Source organism: Pseudophryne corroboree, chromosome 11 (genome assembly GCF_028390025.1).
Source record: "Pseudophryne corroboree isolate aPseCor3 chromosome 11, aPseCor3.hap2, whole genome shotgun sequence".
Taxonomy (NCBI): Eukaryota; Metazoa; Chordata; class Amphibia; order Anura; family Myobatrachidae; genus Pseudophryne; species Pseudophryne corroboree.
Genome location: NC_086454.1, coordinates 71,078,636 through 71,097,493, shown reverse-complemented (window position 1 = coordinate 71,097,493; position 18,858 = coordinate 71,078,636). Strand labels below are relative to the sequence as shown.

The following is an 18,858-nucleotide window of genomic DNA, read 5'->3' as shown; positions in this document are numbered from 1 at the left end:
TCCTACCGTAAGTAGTACAGAGGGTGTACAGAGGGAAATAACCCCATTGGACAGTGGACTCCCATCTAAGCCATGCATGGTGACACACCTACCCAAAGATAACTGAGGAATGCCTAAGGCCTTAGCCCAAGTTAAATCCATAAAGTTTCCTGCGGCTCCACTGTCGACAAAAGCCGACACCGAGGAACTGAGGCTGCCAAAGGAAACCTTAGCTGGGACTAAAAGGGAGTTATTCGAGGAGATAAGCTGCAGACCTAGGTGAACCCCCTCACAATTCACCTGGTCAAGGCGTTTCCCGACTTATTCGGACAATTACGAGCAAAATGTCCCTTACCCCAACAGTACAAACAAAGACCAGAGTTTTGCCTTCTGGCTCTCTCTTCAGGAGACAACCGGGAGATACCCATCTGCATGGGCTCCTCTATGTCCTCAGGGATGGAATATACACATGGAGATGACCTGACCGATGCTCCTTTTTCAGCCTTCCGCTCTCTGAGACGACGATCAATCTTAATAGAAAGCTCCATGAGTTTATCGAGAGTCTCAGGAGCGGGATACTGGAGGAGACTGTCTTTAATAGATTCTGATAAGCCGAGGCGAAACTGACTGCGCAGGGCTGGGTCATTCCAGCCACAGTCGTTCGACCACCGGCGAAACTCTGTACAATAAACCTCTGCAGGATTCCTACCCTGTCTGAGAGCGCGCAACTGACCTTCAGCGGATGCCTCTCTATCAGGGTCATCATATAATAGTCCTAAAGACCCAAAAAAAAGCGTCTACTGACAATAACACCGGATCATCTGCTTTTAAACCAAATGCCCAAGTCTGGGGATCCCCCTGGAGCAAAGAAATAATAATCCCGACCCGCTGAGATTCAGTACCCGAGGAGATCGGTCTTAAACGGAAATAAAGTTTACAGGATTCTTTAAAATTAAAAAACTCTTTTCTATCACCAGAAAAACGGTCAGGCAAATGCATTTTTGGTTCAGAAACTACCCTCGGGGAAGTTCGTAAAAGATCTTCCTGCGACTTCACCCGAAGGGAAAGATCCTGAACCATCTGAGTAAGTTCTTGAATCTGACTGACTAAGAGCTGACCAGGATTTGGTCCTAACCTTGTTGGATTCATGAGGCCGACAATTTCTTACAAAAACTAAATAAGAAAAAATTAAACTCCGTTTAATTTTAAGTTTTGGTTTGGCCGGTAATAATGTTATGATTCCAGCACTCCTGACCAGAGGAGATTTTATGACTAGGACCAGAGCGCTGGAATGGAATGCAGGTAACGGGAGCAGGAAAGACTAGTTGCCCCTGGCGCCCTAACTCTATTGTCTCACCCGTGCTATCGGAAATCCCCTGCGAGACTATGGTTTCTTGAGCCCCTGGCAGCCACGTTTGAAGGGCGGATTATGTCTGCCCAACTCCGGTGCCCCCCGGTCTTAGTGAGAGACAAAGGGAAATCCGAGGCAGGATGATAACAAGAGGACCTCTGACTGACAACAGGCCAGGGGCAACAAGCTAACTAACAAAACTTGAAGTATGTGCGGAAACCCGCCAGGGAAAAGGAGAACCAAAATCCACTTGTCCAATACTCCTACCCAGCACCGCTGGATACCAGAGTGGACCTGTGGAAGCGGAACCCTGCGCGAAATGCTCCAAAACACAAATAATAAATAATAATGCGGACAAGCCGCAACACACGGCAAAGCCGTGACTCACGAACACCACTGGATGTTATACGGTGATTAGTCAGGACTCAAGGAATAAGATGACAACTTCCGAGTTCAGGACTTCCGAATACTGGAATGACCGGATACAGCAAGACTGGAAACAGACTATCAGCAAACAGAGACAGCATGCAGGAAGCTATTACCGGCGTCTGTGAGAAGTCCTGAGAGTGCATATGAACAGGAGTCCTCCAATCCGGTGCTGACAGGGCTAATTACCTACATGCCGTGCAGCTGCCTTGCTGCACGGCCAGGAAACAGGTGTAGACTCATTAAACCCTGGACCCAGCAACGGGGAACGCGGTCCGTCAGTGGCGTCCCCGTTGCTAGGGTCCGTGCGGCTCAGTGCGCCCGGCGTCCAGCGTTGCCAGGGTGCCGGCGGCTGTCCGCGTACGGCGTCCCTGGTTGCTAGGCGCCGGGCCGCACCGACGAGCGGACCCCGGCGCCTAACACAGCCGTTCCTTGCCACTCCGTGTGGTAAATGGCATATTGGCAAGTTTACGCTTCTCCTCCGACGATTTTATTTTAGATTTTTGAGTCCTTTTTTTACTGATATTTTGTGTTTTGGATTTTACATGCTCTGTACTATGACATTGGGCATCGGCCTTGGCAGACGACGTTGATGGAATTTCATCGTCTCGGCCATGACTAGTGGCAGCAGCTTCAGCACGAGGTGGAAGTGGATCTTGATCTTTCCCTATTTTTGGAACCTCAACATTTTTGTTCTCCATATTTTAATAGGCACAACTAAAAGGCACCTCAGGTAAACAATGGAGATGGATGGATACTAGTATACTTATGGATGACGAGTGACTGACGACACAGAGGTAGCTACAGCCGTGGACTACCGTACTGCGTCTGCTAGTATAGAGATGATAATGATATAAAATATATATATATATCACTACTGCAGGTATATATAATATAATGACGGACCTGCTGGACACTGTCAGCAGACTCCTAAACTACTAGTATGAAGAAGATAGAAAAAAAAAACCCACCACAGGTAGGTATACAATTATGGACGAGCACTGACGACACAGAGGTAGCTACAGCCGTGGACTACCGTACTGCGTCTGCTAGTATAGAGATGATAATGATATAAAAAATATATATATATCACTACTGCAGGTATATATAATATAATGACGGACCTGCTGGACACTGTCAGCAGACTCCTAAACTACTAGTATGAAGAAGATAGAAAAAAAAACCCCACCACAGGTAGGTATACAATTATGGACAAGCACTGACGACACAGAGGTAGCTACAGCCGTGGACTACCGTACTGCGTCTGCTAGTATAGAGATGATAATGATATAAAAAAATATATATATATCACTACTGCAGGTATATATAATATAATGACGGACCTGCTGGACACTGTCAGCAGACTCCTAAACTACTAGTATGAAGAAGATAGAAAAAAAAAACCCACCACAGGTAGGTATACAATTATGGACGAGCACTGACGACACAGAGGTAGCCACAGCCGTGGACTACCGTACTGCGTCTGCTAATATAGAGATGATAAAGATGATAGAGATGAACAAAAAAAATATAACACTACTGCAGGTAAATATTTATATAATATAATGAATGACGGACCTGCTGGACACTGTCAGCAGAATGCGTTTATAGAATAAAAAAAAAAAACACCACAGGAGTGTTTAACTTTTTCAGGCAGACAATATACTGGTGGTCACTGGTCAGTCACACTGGCAGCAAAAGTGTGCACTGTACTCCTGCTATAACTGCACCCCAGTCTCCCCCACAATTCAGCTGTGTGAGCAGTGAACACTCAGCACAGTCAGATATACATATAGATGATATTATCATGCAGCACACTGAGGCTGAGCACAGATATGGTATGTGACTGTGTATCGTTTTTTTTCAGGCAGAGAACGGATTATATTAAATAATAAATAAAACTGGTGGTGGTCAGTCACTAGTAACTATCAGCAAAACTCTGCACTCTGAGTACTCCTAATGCTCCCCAAAATTACTAAGTAATCAACTGAAGTGTCTCTATCTATTCTAACGGAGAGGACGCCAGCCACGTCCTCTCCCTATCAATCTCAATGCACGTGTGAAAATGGCGACGACGCGCGGCTCCTTATATAGAATCCGAGTCTCGCGATAGAATACGAGCCTCGCGAGAATCCGACAGCGGGATGATGACGTTCGGGCGCGCTCGGGTTAGCCGAGCAAGGCGGGAAGATCCGAGTCTGCCTCGGACCCGTGTAAAAAGGCTGAAGTTCGGGGGGGTTCGGATTCCGAGGAACCGAACCCGCTCATCTCTACAAGACACTACTGCGCTTTCACGTGTTACTACACAACAAAGGAGAAAACTGACAGATGAAAGTCATATAACATGAAAACACCGATGGGAAACCCTTCCCCCGAGAACAATGGGAGTGATTCAGATCTGATCTCTGCTGTGCGTTTTTGCACAACGGGCAATCAAGTACTAAGTGCGCATGCACGTCGGACAACAACGGTCATCGCCGGTCAGCGACGGGATGGTGTGAAAAATCTGTTTGCTCGGACATTCGCAAGGTGATTGACAGGAGCAGGTCATTTGTGGGTGGTAACTGATCGTTTACTGGGAGTGTCTGGAAAAACACAGATGTTCCCAAGCGTTTGCAGGGAGGGTGTCTGACGTCAGCTCCGGCCACGATCAGCCTGATGTGACCGCACTGTAGGAGTAAGTACTGGGCTGCGCAGAGACTGCACACAGTGGATTTTTGCAGCTCAGCGTACACATGGGATCGCACACTTGCACGGCGAATATACACTCCCCCTGAGGCGGTGACTATCTGAACGCAGGAAAGCAAAATTAGCAGCCCAGCAATCAGATCTTAATCACCCCAATGTACCATCATTATCTGGTATAACCTTCACCCGATGTCAGTAACCATACCTTTCCCTTATACTATATTCAATGTAAGGTGCTTTATTATGTTTGGACTTTACAAGAGAAATCAAGTTATGACAATGAGGACCTCACGATCAAAGCTTGCGCTACTAACTTCAAACATCAGGCGCCCCCTGGGCATTGGCCCTCATTCCGAGTTGATTGCTAGCTGCCGTTGTTCGATGTAGCGATCATTTAAAAACATGGCAAAACTATGCATGCATATGGGCCGCAATGCGCACGCGTGGTGTACGGGTACAAAGAGCATTGTTGCTTTGCATTGCTTCTAGCGATGATTCCATTCGCACAGCCGATCGCAAGGAGATTGACAGGAAGTGGGAGTTTGTGGGTGTCAACTTACCATTTTCTGGGAGTGTTTGGGAAAACGCAGGCGTGTCCAGGCGTTTGCAGGGCGGGTATCTGACGTCAATTCCGGGACCTTCGTCGCTGCAATCATCGCACAGAATAAGTAACTACAGGGCTGGTCTTGTTTTTCACAACATGTTTTTGTACTGCTCAGCTGCACAGGCGTTCGCAGTCTTGCAAAGCAAAAATACACTCCCCCGTGGGCAGGGCCAGTTCTAGCCCTTGTGGCGCCCTGGGCAAAAATAGGGGCATGTCTTCATAAAGGGGCGTGGTCAGTTACGCCCCCTGTAGAGTTGTGACCCGATTGTGCCCCCAGTACAGTTGTGCCCAGTTTGTGCCCCCAGTATTATTGCCCTCAGTGGTATTGCCCCCAGTACAGTTGTGCCCCCCATTTGTGCCCCCTAGTTGCGCCGCTTGCAAAAACATAAATAAATAAAATCTCCGTCTCCGGCCGCCAGCACCGCTCCTCTGATCTATGGGTGAGACTTGATGACGTTTCTCCAATAGCACCACATAGACACTAGAGGTCAATCAAGACCCCTATTGTCTATGGGCCATTCCACAATGCCGTGCGGTGCACGATGACATCATTGCACACCACGCAGCAGTGACAGCCAGCTCCAGGGGGCACCACCAGTAGCGGATCTTGCCACGGCGGCGGCGGCCCGGGCAAAAATCCCATGTGCCCGTAGCAAGATCCGCTACTGCCCGTGGGCGGCGACTATGCATTTGCATGGCTGCTAAAAGTAGCCAGCTAGCAATCAACTTGAAATGAGGGCCAATGTACAGTCTTATACTGGAGTCTATTCTCAGAACTTTCACCTTCCAGTATACCCAGCACAAGGCACATGCCAAGGTAACTGTACAACTATAGATAAGGAGAGTATTGGCAATAGTTAGCTAAGAACCTTACCAATAAAGAAGGCTTCCTGTGTGGTGCACTCTTTTTTAGCTATATTCTAGTTGATTAAATATTTAACTACCGGTAATATAATTAAAAAAGAGTGTACCACACAGGAAGCCTTCTTTATTGGTAAGGTTCTTAGCTAACTATTGCCAATACTCTACTTATTGATAACTGAATTTTGCTTTCTGGTGCACCTCCAGCCCACTGTAGATTATAATGGGTATTGTTACATATCAATCATAAATAGGATTGGCTGGTTCACAACCAATTAATTAAATTCTCCCCTCTTTCTTCTTGTGCGTGTTTCACTAAGGCAGGTATCCTTCCCAGAATAACTGTACAACTAAGACTGATCCATAATTTTATGTCTCATTTAACACAGAATTTGACAGGAGATAAGAACCACTTGGCCCATCTAGTCCGCCTTAAACACAAACATACTTACACTCTAGGGTTAATTGTTTTGTTGGGAGCCAATTAACCTAACAGTATATTTTTGGATTGTGGGAGGAAACCAGAGTACCCAGAGGAAACCCACACATGCATGGGGAGAATATACAAACTCCACACATGACCATGGTTGGAATCGAAACCATAACCTCAGTGCTGTGAGGCAGAAATGCTAACCGTTACACCATCCGTACATAAAGGTTGATCATGTAGTCATGTACAGAGTCTGTAGCTCGCACTTCAGCTGTTGCTAAACAGATTGGGAAATGGGAATTGCCTGAAGAGATCATAGAGTCCGTTTCAGAAGTTTGCAAAGAAAATAGTTAAGAACTTAATGTACCTTCTTTGGCATCCACCCCCCTCCACACACGCTCTCAATTTATCTGTCTAGGACGGTTAGCTTCCAGTAATTCCTTCGTATCAGAGGACGACTCTTCTGGAGAACAGCCAGTCTTACTTCCTATCTGTCAGCCTATGTTATTGCTGTCTTTTCCTGCTTCCATTATCACTACTTGAAGAATTATTAAAACTTTAGATCTTCTTTCAGATGAACAGTTACCACCTAAGTATGCATGAGCCAGACGCTCAAATGTTATGAAATTGGATACACATGCAAGTAACCTCAGATGAGTCTAAGTCACCTTCCTGTACTCCCCTACTAAAGTCAGGTTTATTTTAATATTCAGAAATATGAATTGAATATATAAGCTCAAATTGTTGACCCAAAATAACTGCCCACCATGCTCCGATGGACATTCTGTGCCTCCATAGGGCTGAGGCAATGTCTGTGCTCAGGGGCATAACTAGAACTGGTGCCAGAGAGAGAGAGAGAGAGAGAGAGAAGGGGGAGCAAGTTAGGGAGGGGGAGAGAGAGAGAGAGAGAAGGGGGGGCAAGTTAGGGAGAGAGAGAGAGAGAGAGAGAGACACACACAGAGAGAGGGTTTTTAAGGAAATAGAGGGAATGAGAGAAAGAGAGTGTTAGGGAGAGAGAGGGGGGAGAAGGAGTGAGCAGGAGAGATACTACTTGAGTACAGCAGAGGACAGGGGTGGAGACCAAGACGGACAGACAGATGGACAGAGGGCGTAATGGATGGACAGATGGACGGACAGATGGAGACAGTGGGGGTAATTCCAAGTTGATCGCAGCAGGAATTTAGTTAGCAATTGGGCAAAACCATGTGCACTGCAGGGGAGGCAGATTTAACATGTGCAGAGAGAGTTAGATTTGGGTGGGGTGTGTTCAATCTGCAATCTAAATTGCAGTGTAAAAATAAAGCAGCCAGTATTTACCCTGCACAGAAATAAAAAAACACACCAAAATCTAACTCTCTCTGCACATGTTAAATCTGCCTCCCCTGCAGTGCACATGGTTTTGCCCAATTGCTAACTAAATTCCTGCTGCGATCAACTTGGAATTACCCCCATTGGCCCTCATTCCGAGTTGTTTGCTCGCAAGCTTATTTTAGCAGCCGTGCAAATGCTAAGCCGCCGCCCTCTGGGAGAGTATTTTAGCTTAGCAGAAGTGCGAACGAAAGGATCGCACAGTGGCTACAAAATAATTTTGTGCAGTTTCAGAGTAGCTCCAGACCTACTCAGCGCTTGCGATCACTTCAGACTATTCAGTTCCTGTTTTGACGTCACGAACACACCCTGCATTCGGCCAGCCACGCCTACGTTTCCGCAGCCACGCCTGCGTTTTTATCTGGCACGCCTGCGTTTTTCCACTCACTCCCTGAAAATGTTCAGTTGACACCCAGAAACACCCACTTCCTGTCAATCACTCTGCGGTCAGCAGTGCGACTGAAAAGCTTCGCTAGACACTGTGTGAAATGACATCGTTCGTTGTAAGAGTACGACGCGCATGCGCAGAACTGCCGGTTTTTTGCTTGATCGCTGCGCTGCGAACGAAAGCAGCTAGCGAACAACTCGGAATGACCCCCATAGATAGATGTTGCCGGCAGTGATGGACAGATGAATAGACAGAGCACAATATGGGGCATAGGCGAATGGGAGGGGACATAGGCAGACAGACAAACAGACAGAGCACCATAAGGGGGTATAGACGGATGGACAGTAGGGGCCATAGATGGGCGGATGGACAGGGGCTTGAGCGGACAGACGGACAGATAGAGCACCATATGGGGGCATAGATGGACAGGTGGACAGACGTGAGGGGGCATAGACTGACGGATGAGAGGGGTCATGGCCAGACCCTCTAACTAATCAAGGTGCAGGGGATGCAGCTGTAATGTATGTTTGGCGACTTTTTTTTTTTTGGGGGGGGGGGTGAATGCAATCCCTCTGATTCCTCTAAAATGTACTTATTTATAAAAAAAATCTTAATTTTTTTTATTTTTACTTACCGCTGCCATGCCGGGTTCTGGGCCCGGCAGTGTACTTACTGGTAGGGAGGTGAAGCTGCTTGTTCTAGAGAGTCCGAAAGCATGGCTGCGCTGTCGGTGGGCAACTGACAGATGTGGCACTGTATAAGCACAATCAGTGAGTGTCAGTCAGCTGTGATACCCCCACTCCCAAACTCCCATAGAGCTTATACTTATTAGAATGTGGTGCACCTGTTATACTGTACCTCTGCTGCTGTGCTTATTTCTTCTGTTCTGCAGGACTGCCCCTCTGTGCATGCCTGCTCACCGCACACAGTCCCGGCTCCTCAGTCACACAGTACGCTCACTCTCTCAGGTTGCGGGCCGCATGTCACGTGACCTCCGTGACCAGGAAAGTGAGAACAGGTCATGGGGGAAGAGGGCCACTTACTGTGAGATGCACTCTACAGTCTGCACGGCTCCTCTCCTCTCTACAGGAAGGATGGGGGACAATGGAGGCAGTGACTCCGTCTGGGCTGGAGCCCGGCGGCAACTGACTCCATTGTATCTGGGAGTTCTGCTCCTGCGTACACCTCTGAATCAGGCCCCCTGTCTTTACGGACACAGCCATATACATACCGGAGTAGATATACAGTATACACACCTGCAAATGGAAAAAACTGAATTTCTGTACTCACCAAATATACTAGTAACAGCGAATGTTAGTATGTATGTTAAGTTAACCAACTCACGCCAAAGTCTTCTTTCTCTGGTCTGCCCCTCAGATTTGTTGCTGTTAGGCCACACGAACAAGCTGTAGTACTGTAAGTGGGTTATCATACCTCGGTAATATTGAGTGAAGAGCTCTTGGAAGAGGTAAAAAAGTTTGAGGGAAAGTAAAAAATGGAACGAGATAAATGGCAAGCTCTGGTAAATGAATAATTATTGCAATTAAATAGGCAAATTCCTTTGTCAAGTATTGTTATACAGTCATTTCTTAATAATTACATAAGGAAATGGATATTTAAGGCTGTAGGGTTAGAATTCCCCTAACACCAGTTTTTAAAGGTGGCAGATTTCTAGAATCTACAGTATTCTAAAGTTAATTCCTCTCTGCCGAGCATATAATTGATTCCTGTCTTCCATGCTGCTGGCACCAAATTACCGAACAGCAAAGACCCCATCTTATAACTAAATCATTGTATCCTAAAATGTACATCTGAAGCAGACACGGAAAGCTCCAGGGCACATAATGATATCACATGTGTGTGATAGTGTGGCTGCATATTGCATCAGGAACCATTCCAGGCTAGCCATTATAAGTATATGACCCATAAAAAAAATAACTGCAAGTGCCATAGCCACTGAAGACAAGTCATGAACTAGTAGACATATAAAATATGATGTTAACTCAGAGAAGAAATGAATGCACTATATTTCACCCTTCATATATTTTCCAACAAGCATGAATCATATAGATGAAGTCATTTGCCCTATTTCTTTTTCACATTGGCGATCTGAAACTTGTACTGTCTCCTTTGTAGCTGAAAGTTCATAATCAATTAGTGTAGCTGTTTCACTGTTTCAATTACACACGGCAGAAGCATCCGCAGCCTGATTCAGAGTTGTCAATGTAGACATATTGCATGCTTGAAAATAGTTGTGGATTTCCTCCTGCATTTACTTGGACACATTTATGGGTGCAACCCCCCCCCCCACACACACACACACACACACACACACACACACCTTCATCCCCCACTGTCCATTTGCTTATGAGAACAGCAGTCATAACCATCAGCTCCAGGGACATGTGGTGGGCTAATTGGCTCCGGAGGCACTGTCTAGCACCAGAGCCAGATTTACACGCAATATATTAGCCAAAGGGTACATCTGGGCGGGTGGTCTTCAGTATGCCGACTGTCGGGATCCCGGCGCACAGTATACCGGCGCCAGAATCCCGACAGCCGACATACCGACACTTTTTTCTCCCTCGTGGGGTCCACGACCCCCCCTGGAGGGAGAACCGTGCCCGCAAGGGGCTCATTTGTGCTCGCCACGCTGTCGGTATGCCAGCGGTCGGCCTCCCGGCGCCGGTATGCTGGTCGCCGGGAGCCCGGCCGCCGGCATACCATACTACACCCATCTGGGCATTATACACATGTGCAGTAGTATAAACTCTTGGAAATTTGGTGAGTTTTGATCAGAGATGTGCGAAAAAGATAGGTGCCTCACCTGCCATAGACTTTTCACTCCAGAGTTTTGGCTATACAAATGATTAGAATAATGCAAAGAAGATATTTCAAACAAATTCTTTGTATTTTTCATATACTTTATACAGTCAATACTCTGGCACGAACGTTAGTATGACAGGAAAGGCTCTGCCTCACCCCACTGCACGTCACTGATCAGCTCAGATTTGTACCCGCCCTTTCCTGCATGCAAGAGATCAGTATGAAATCACCAACCAGATCTTTACGTACGCTTATCTCTGAATAAGCAGCAATTATCTTGACATGCCCACAGCAAACTTACGGTAACTTCGAAAGCCCCGGTACAACCCAGTTACACCCCTTTAGCTACAAGTGGAGTTTCAGCTGAGGACCTGATTCAGAGATTTCAGCAAAAAAATGCATTACAAAGTGGCCTTCATATAATACAAAGAACATCACAGTGACCACCATATAAAGCAGAATGTATCACAGTGACAGCCATATAATACAGAGAACATTAGTGACCAACAGACAATACAGAGGTATGACTGGCATAAAAGACAGAGAGTATTTTTGATTGCTTTACAATATCAGTCTTCCATCAATAATTAACCCCTCCTTAAAATCACTAACTATTTAGGCTTCATAGTAACAATGCTATTTAATATAATTAATATAATTAACTCCTTTAAAATAATTACCTTTATGGTCTCCATTATTAATTAGCCCCAACATCATCAATTAATTACATTTATATACATTAAATGACTAATTACATTCTTCAGTCTCATTAAAAAGAAAACCATTAAATCATTACTTCTTACAACCATTATTCCTAATATATTACCTACCATAAATAATACTCAACCACCACCGCATTCAAGGAAGCAGCAGCCTGTCCAGCAGATCCAGCCAAGCTACTGTCATGGGGGTGGGGGCATGCAGAGACAGGCAAGACAGTGGCCGTGCAGTCTATTGCTGCAGTGCATGACTCCTAGGAGATAGGGGATACCTGTATAATGCTGCCACACGCTTCCTACCCTGCTCACCCTGATATCCGGGCTCACAGCTGCAACTCTGGAGCCCCTTTCCCTCTCTGCACCCCCTTCGCTGCACTCTTGACATGCGCTCTCAATCAAGCTGTGTATGTACAATATGTACAAAAGACGACCTCAACATGGGCAAACAGCTCAGAGTCCAAGGCAGGTATTGTAATGGTCATTAGTGATACCAGTATGTCAGACGCTGGTCTATACCTTTAAATATCCTTTCCCATAAAATGCAATGTTTCCTCCATTACTTGTGGTCCCCAGGTCTTGTGCACATAGGAATAATTGCTGCCCAGTAAGATTAACAGATGGAATGGGACATACATAACCACTGTGGGCAACTCAGGGATAGATGATGAAAGTTGACCCATACATCAGGATTGGCTGAGACCCAGGACAGAGGTGCAGTGTGCTGGTGGTTTTCACCAGGGACCCCCGCAAGGAAGGTTTGAGCTTTGCTGAGCCTGAAACGCAGGTCATGGCCCTCTGTCTGGGTTCCTCAGCACAGGGCTGGTATGCACTGGAGTAGGAACTGACAATTAGTTGTGAGGTGTATTAACATGGAGTCCTCAGACAGGGTCGAGACCGAAACAAAACACAAGTGGCAAGTACCGGGAACAGGACTCAGGAGTAGCGGGTACCAGAGACTGAACAAAATAGAATTACCACATGGAAGCACATGGGTGTAACACTGGAGTTAGGTATTAGAGCATATACTCTGGCACTAGTCAGTGCTCAGAGATTCCCTTTTATAGGAAGAAGATCAAATTTCACGCCAACATGACATCACATATGGCAAGTTCCTTATGGGATCCATGGCTGCCTGACACACAACAGAACAGAAGCCAGCAGGAGGGAATGCTGCCTGCCACCAAGTCACTGCGGCGAGTGCTGACGGATCCCTACCACACCAGGACCACAGCAGCCCCAGGAAACCAGCTCCACCATACCTGGTAAGTGAGCTCCAAGTTCCAGCACGTTGTGACAGAGCCAGGTGCCTGTGCAGTCAGAGTGAAGGCTCGCTATGTGCTGTAGGGGTGTTGAGAGAAGTGTTCTTTTATCATACTCTGGCCCACTATGACATGGGCAACCCACTCGGCAAATCATCATCAAGAGGAAGAGGATGACTGGTATTTATATTTCTAATAAGCCGCAATTCAAAACATTTTCTTTATATATATATATATATATATATATATATATACACCAACAAATATAAAACCACAGCACTCACCCCCCCAGAAGCGGGGTGCAGTGTCTGCACTCACCACTCATAGGGTGGGGTGCATGTAGCCCGTGGCCACCTACTTACAAATATACAAATAGAAAGTTCAGCACTCACCAAAGCAAGCTCACTTATTTTCACAACATCAATAAACAAATGATGGGGATTTAGTTAGTGAATTGGCCAATGCACGGAAGCCTGCAAACCGCTCGCCAAGGTACCCCATCTTCATGCAGGTCCTACACTATCACAGAGTCTCAAAAATTAAAACCTAGCAACTGTATCACATAATATAACTGCAAATATGCCCACTTGGTTTACTGTGTATCTGCCAAATACTCCATGGCTTTTAAAGGTACACTAGTCACCTGACACTGGCTGATAAATTACTAAAGAACAGCTGACTCAGGTTTAAGATAATTGGGCTTGCATAGGGGTGCATGAACAAAGCTTGTGGCCACAGTAAATATGAGTTAACCAAAGATTAACCCTACAATATACCAACAAATATAAAACCACAGCACTCGCCACCCCAGAAGCGGTGTGCAGTGTCTGCACTCACCACTCATAGGGTGGGGTGCATGTAGCCCATGGCCACCTACTTACAAATATACAAACAGAAAGTTCAGCACTCACCAAAGCAAGCTCACTTATTTTCACAACATCAATAAACAAATGATGGGGGTTTAGTTAGTGAATTGGCCAATGCACGGAAGCCTGCAAACCGCTCACCAAGGTACCCCATCTTCATGCAGGTCCTACACTATCACAAAGTCTCAAAAATTAAAACCTAGCAACTGTATCACATAATGTTGTGAAAATAAGTGCGCTTGCTTTGGTGAGTGCTGAACTTTCTGTTTGTATATATATATATATATATATATTACACACAAATGTACCCAAAACTGCGCTGACAAGGGGGGGCTGCACTTGTGGAATAACCCTTTTGCCAGTTAAGGGTTCACAATCAACATATACAGGTTGAGTATCCCTTATCCAAAATGCTTGGGACCAGAGGTATTTTGGATATCGGATTTTTCCGTATTTAGGAATAATTGCATACCATAATGAGATATCATGGTGATGGGACCTAAATCTAAGCACAGAATGCATTTATGTTACATATACACCTTATACACACAACCTGAAGGTAATTTTAGCCAATATTTTTTATAACTTTGTGCATTAAACAAAGTGTGTGTACATACACACAATTCATTTATGTTTCATATACACCTTATACACACAGCCTGAAGGTCATTTAATACAACATTTTTAATAACTTTGTGTATTAAACAAAGTTTGTGTACATTGAGCATTCAAAAAACAAAGGTTTCACTATCTCACTCTCACTCAAGAAAGTCCGTATTTCGGAATAACCCGTATTTCGGAATATTTGGATATGGGATACTCAACCTGTACAACAAAATTCCAAGTGTGCACAACAAATTTTTCTTAAATAAAATAACTGATTGTTAATTACTATACAACCAACAACCATAAAAATTCACAATCATTTATTAAAAGCAGTTCATTGGACATGTATAACCTCTAGCAGAATAACATCAAGGTTTAGGTGTCCTTGCTTTAGAGTTCAGATGCCAACGCATTTCGTCCTTGTTATGACTTCATCAGGGGAAATCAACAAAAAGCATGACTCCTCAAGGACCACACGATGAATAACGTGATTTACTTGTAGTTAGTTTTAATGACTTATAGGTAAGAAAGGTCTATAAATGGTGTAAAAATATTCTAGTGAACGATCTCATTCCTTAAATGTAATATTGTGACCATAAGATGAATTTCTTTCAATTAGTGACTTCAAATATAGGAAGGTGGTCAAACCATAGCCTCCATATGTGAATATGAACCCTCGTATATGGGATAATAATGAATCAATCTCCACTGGTGCGTGTCATTAAGTGATGAGCCCAAGTCCAGATTTCCCAGAGATGTGCATCAGTCTCTTCCACAAATGTAAAACTAACTACAAGTAAATCACGTTATTCATCGTGTGGTCCTTGAGGAGTCATGCTTTTTGTTGATATCCCCTGATGAAGTCCTAACAAGGACGAAAAAGCCACAGGCAATATTAGCTATTGCCTGTGGCTTTGCTCGTGTGTTTGTCTGTTATTGCTTAGCAGAACTCATTTTACAAAGATAGTAGTGGCATCTAATATAGTTTTTTTGTATATTTTATATTGTACATATTGATCACAAAATGTATTTGTAACCAATATTTGCAGTTTCTCTAACGTCCTAGAGGATGCTGGGGACTCCGTAAGGACCATGGGGAGAGACATGGGCACTTTAAGAAAGAATTTAGTTCCTGGTGTGCACTGGCTCCTCCCTCTCTGCCCCTCCTCCAGACCTCAGTTTGATTCTGTGCCCAGAGGAGCTGGGTGCTTTTCAGTGAGCTCTCCTGAGTTTGCTGATAGAAAGTTTTTTGTTAGGTTTTTTATTTTCAGGGAACTCTGCTGGCAACAAACTCCCTGCATCGTGGGACTGAGGGGAAAGAAGCAGCCCTACTCTCTGAAGCTAGGTCCTGCTTCTTAGGCTACTGGACACCATTAACTCCAAAGGGATCGGTACGCAGGATCTCACCTTCGCCGTCCGTCCCAGAGCCGCGCCGCTGTCCCCCTCGCAGAGCCGGAAGACTGAAGCCGGGTGAGTATGAGAAGCAAGAAGACTTCACAGGCGGCAGAAGACTTCATGATCTTCACTGGAGGTAACGCACAGCACTGCAGCTGTGCGCCATTGCTCCACACACCTACACATACTCCGGTCACTGTTAGGGTGCAGGGCGCGGGTGGGGCGCCCTGGGCAGCATTTGGGACCTCATTCTGGCAAATGAACACATATATACAGCTGGGCACTGTATATATGTAGGAGCCCCCGCCAAAGAAATAAAATTTAAGCGGGACAGAAGCCCGCCGCCGAGGGGGCGGGGCTTCTCCCTCAGCAATCACCAGCGCCATTTTTTCTCCACAGCACGCTGAGAGGAAGCTCCCCAAGCTCTCCCCTGCTGATACACGGTAGAAGAGGGTTGAAAAGAGAGGGGGGGGTACATAATTAGGCGCAAAAAAGTATATAAACAGCAGCTACTGGGTTAACATTAAGTTACTGTATTATTCCTGGGTTATATAGCGCTGGGGTGTGTGCTGGCATACTCTCTCTCTGTCTCTCCAAAGGGCCTCATGGGGGAACTGTCTTCAGAAAGGACATTCCCTGTGTGTGTGGTGTGTCGGTACGCTTGTGTCGACATGTCTGATGTGGAAGGCTATGTGGGAGAGGAGCGGGAGCAAATGAATGTGGTGTCTCCGCCGACGGCGCCGACACCTGATTGGATGGATATGTGGAAGGTTTTAAATGATAATGTAAATTCCTTGCATAAAAGATTAGACAAGGCTAATGCATTGGGACAGGCAGGGTCTTAACCCGTGCCTGATCCTATGTCGCAGGGACCGTCGGGGTCTCATAAGCGCCCACTATCCCAAATTGTTGACACAGATACCGACATGGATTCTGACTCCAGTGTCGATTACGATGATGCAAAGTTACAGCCAAAGTTGGCTAAATCACTCCGATATATGATTATAGCAATTAAGGAGGTTTGGCACATCACAGAGGAAACCCCTGTCACTGACACAAGAGTTTATATGTATAAGGGAAAGAAACCTGAGGTAACTTTTCCCCCCTCACACGAACTGAATGAGTTATGTGAAAAAGCTTGGGAATCTCCAGATAAAAAACTGCAGATTTCTAAACGGATTCTTATGGCGTATCCTTTCCCGCCAACGGACAGGTTACAATGGGAATCCTCCCCTAGGGTGGACAAAGCTTTAACACGCTTATCCAAAAAGGTAGCCCTGCCGTCTCAGGATACGGCTACCCTCAAGGATGCTGCTGATCGCAAATAGGAAGGTACCCTGAAGTCCATTTACACACATTCAGGTACCTTGCTCAGACCGGCAATTGCGTCGGCCTGGGTCTGTAGTGCAGTAGCGGCATGGACTGATACCTTATCAGAGGAGTTTGATACCCTAGATAGGGATACTGTTTTATTGACCATGGGGCATATTAAAGACGCTGTCCTTTATATGAGAGATGCTCAAAGAGACATTAGTCTGCTGGGTTCTAGAATAAACGCTATATCGATTTCTGCCAGAAGGGTCCTGTGGACTCGGCAATGGACAGGTGATGCAGACTCAAAACGACATATGGAGGTTTTACCTTACAGGGGTGAGGAATTGTTCGGTGAAGGTCTCTCGGACCTGGTCTCCACAGCTACGGCTGGAAAGTCAAAGTTTTTTGCCTTATGTTCCCTCACAGCCTAAGAGAGCACCGCATTATCAAATGCAGTCCTTTCGTTCACAAAGAAACAAGAAAGTCCGAGGTGCGTCCTTTCTTGCCAGAGGGAGGGGCAGAGGAAAGAAGTTGCACAATACAGCTAGTTCCCAGGAACAGAAGTCCTCCCCGGCCTCTGCAAAATCCACCGCATGACGCTGGGGTTCCACTGGCGGAGTCGGGGCCAGTGGGGGTGCGTCTTCGGAATTTCAGCCACATGTGGGTTCACTCCCAGGTGGATCCCTGGGCAATAGAAATTGTGTCTCAGGGTTACAAGCTGGAATTCGAAGAGGTGCCTCCTCGCCGGTTTTTCAAATCAGCCCTACCGTCTTCCCCCCTAGAGAGGGAGATAGTGTTAAATGCAATACAAAAATTGTATCTTCAGCAGGTGGTGGTCGAGGTTCCCCTCCTTCAACAGGGAAGGGGTTATTATTCGACCATGTTTGTGGTTCCGAAACCGGACGGTTCGGTCAGACCCATATTGAATTTAAAATCTCTGAACCTATACTTGAAGAGGTTCAAGTTCAAGATGGAATCGCTAAGAGTGGTCATCGCCAGCCTGGAAGTGGGGGATTTTATGGTGTCACTGGACATAAAGGATGCGTACCTTCATGTCCCTATTTATCCACCTCATCAGGCGTACCTAAGATTTGCGGTACAGGACTGTCATTACCAATTTCAGACGTTGCCGTTTAGTCTCTCAATGGCTCCGAGGATTTTTACCAAGGTAATGGCGGAAATGATGGTGCTCCTGCGCAAGCAGGGTGTCACAATTATCCTGTACTTGGACGATCTCCTCATAAAAGCGAGATCAAGAGAGCAGTTGCTGAACAGCGTATCTCTTTCACTGAAAGTGTTACAACAACACGGCTGGATTCTCAATATCCCAAAGTCGCAGTTGGTTCCTACGACTCGTCTGCCTTTCTTGGGCATAATTCTGGACACGACCCAGAAAAGGGTTTATCTTCCGATAGGAAAAAGCCCAGGAACTTATGACTCTGGTCAGGAACCTTTTGAAATCAAGACAGGTGTCCGTGCATCATTGCACTCGAGTCCTGGGAAAGATGGTGGCCTCATACGAGGCCATTCCCTTTGGCAGGTTCCATGCGAGGACTTTCCAATGGGATCTGTTGGACAAGTGGTCCGGATCACATCTACAGATGCATCGGTTGATCACCCTGTCCCCCAGGGCCAGGGTGTCGCTCCTGTGGTGGCGGCAGAGTGCTCACCTTCTCGAGGGCCGCAGATTCGGCATTCAGGATTGGATCCTGGTGACCATGGACGCAAGCCTCCGAGGTTGGGGAGCAGTCACACAGGGAAGAAATTTCCAGGGTCTT

General features: G+C 46.0%; 1 protein-coding gene and 1 long non-coding RNA gene across 2 annotated transcripts in view; one reads left to right on the top strand and one right to left on the bottom strand.

Moving 5' to 3' along the window:
- The window catches only part of LIN7C (lin-7 homolog C, crumbs cell polarity complex component), a 298,049-nt gene that overhangs the window by 85,528 nt on the left and 193,663 nt on the right, over positions 1-18,858 (top strand). The window lies entirely within an intron of this gene.
- Positions 1-18,858, bottom strand: part of LOC134969942 (uncharacterized) — a 92,997-nt gene that overhangs the window by 31,372 nt on the left and 42,767 nt on the right. The window contains exon 2 of the long non-coding RNA XR_010189576.1: positions 9,440-9,553. This is a non-coding gene — a long non-coding RNA (uncharacterized LOC134969942). The remainder of the gene's footprint in view (positions 1-9,439; positions 9,554-18,858) is intronic.